General features: G+C 39.3%; 1 long non-coding RNA gene across 1 annotated transcript in view; it reads left to right on the plus strand.

Moving 5' to 3' along the window:
- Positions 1–272: 272 nt before the first annotated feature.
- LOC118156456 overlaps positions 273–2,128 on the plus strand; it is an 18,827-nt gene continuing 16,971 nt past the window's right edge. The window contains exons 1-2 of the long non-coding RNA XR_004746275.1: positions 273–283; positions 956–959. This is a non-coding gene — a long non-coding RNA (uncharacterized LOC118156456). The remainder of the gene's footprint in view (positions 284–955; positions 960–2,128) is intronic.

Below are 2,128 nucleotides of genomic sequence, written 5' to 3' on the forward strand. Positions count from 1 at the left end.
GAGAAACACTAATATGTCTAAGGTCATGTTTCTCCAGGATAACTTCAATAATACTGGCATTCCAGATAATCTCTAGAATTCAACAAAAACAGCAAATTCAGCTTGCAGATAAAGCAGTTATCATGTTTCATCTGCTATCCCTCCTATTTCAAATACAGAAAAGAAACAAGTGGTATGCTCGTGTACCAGGGAATGCTGTAATATTTGTTAACAGAACCATTGTAGGGATTCCAATTTTTTTCTCTATTGAATATTTTCAGGCAATGAAAAGTGTGACTTTTTTGTTTGTTTGTTAAGCAGAATGTTACTTAGAAAAACTGAGAAGAAATTCCCATGACACTTCCACAATCACGATGGACATTAATGATGGTGATGGTGATGATGTTTGGTTCAGGATGCTTAGAGTTCAATGAATGCTGGAATGAAGTGTTTTTCACTGCTTAGAAGTCTGAATTTCCTCTTGCCAATTACCTCCCCTCACTTTTACCTAAGCAGATTTGTGTTTTACTCTTACTGAAATCAGTGTCAAAAAAACACTTCTCGAGCAGTTCCTTGCTTGCCTGAAAGGTGCACTCTTCTCTGGAATGTATCTTGTCTATTTTGGGGAGGGGTGGTGGTGGATAGGGGGGTTGGTTGGTTGGTTGTTGAGTTTTGTCCAGGACTCTATCCAACCTGTCTTGTTTGAGACATATTTTTTGGCTTCACATTTGACAGATGGGACTGTCTGTATGAATAGAGACTGACAAGGTCAAATTTCTGATATGTAAATTCTTCCAGCTGTTGAAGCCAGTAACACTAACTCTATGAATAAGTTCACTAATGTCAATAGGGAGTTCACAGTCTGACCCAATGTCAGGTAAACATCTCACAGGCAAATAAAAACAAAATGTTCTTGAAGAAGCTTTTAAAACATAAGGTCTACAGTGTGACTAGCAACAGTGTAACAGTGACATAGAAGAGTTGAAAAAGGTCACAAAGCAAGGAGCAAAGTAGAAACAGCACATGCATTATTCCCCTATCCGTTAAAAAAGTTGCATCAAAATATTACTCCAGCTTCCTCCCCCTCCCAATAAGATAATAAAATAAAATAAAATAAATAAAATAAAATAAAATAAAATAAAAAAGACAGAGCACCAGACAGGAATGAGCATTTGTGGTTTCAGTTCTATCTACTTCTGCGTCAGAAAGGAAGTAATGGGTCTCCAAGAGCCTGCAATGAAGGGCAGGTCCTTGAGGAATGAAGTCCAGAGAGACCTAGACAGATTGGAGGAATATGTCAGGAGGATCTGCATGAAATTCAACAAGGATGAATGGAAATTCCTCCACCTGCAAAGGAAGAACCTCTTGAAACCATGTGAATAGGGGTCTGACAGGCCAGGAGCAGCTCTGCAGAAAAGACAGCTAAGACAGCCAACAGCATCCTGGGCTCTGTCAACAGGAGAACAGCCAATAAATCAAAGGAAGTGATTATCCCTCTAATCAGTACTGCTTTTAAAAACTGTGACCACTGTTGGTATAACCAGTGCATGAAAGACTTGAATAAACTGAAGCAAGTTCAGTGAAAGGACACCAAGATGCTCTGGGGGCTGGAGCACTTTCCCTGTGAGGAGAGGCTGAAGAAAGTGGACACGCTGAGCATGGAGAAGAGACATCTTCAGTCAGAGCTAATAGCAGTCTGTCAACAACTACAAGTCAGGCTAGTCACAGTGGCACATGCCAAGAGGATATGAGACAGCATGCAGAAGCTAAAACAAGAGAGAATCAGACTGGATAGAAGGGATAAAATTTTATGAGGACAGTGAAACAGAATATATTGCCCAGAGAGCTTGTGCAGTCTCCATTTCTGGTTGACATTTCTTGTAATGGGGAGCCCACCCCAGTATAAGAAAGATACGGATTTAGTGGAGTGACTCCACTAAAAAGCCACAAAGAAGCACAGAGAAGTACACATTATTAGCAGACCTCACACCTAACTTCACAGTAATATTATTCAATGAAATCATAACTGAAGCAGTGAAGCAAAAAGTTTTATTTCTCCCCATAAGCAAAGCTGTGAAAGATATTGTCAAGAGAATATGAGAATATGTAAACAGTAGTATCTAAAGACATGATTTCAAAGAAATTAGTA

Source organism: Oxyura jamaicensis, chromosome Z (assembly GCF_011077185.1).
Source record: "Oxyura jamaicensis isolate SHBP4307 breed ruddy duck chromosome Z, BPBGC_Ojam_1.0, whole genome shotgun sequence".
Lineage (NCBI taxonomy): Eukaryota > Metazoa > Chordata > Aves > Anseriformes > Anatidae > Oxyura > Oxyura jamaicensis.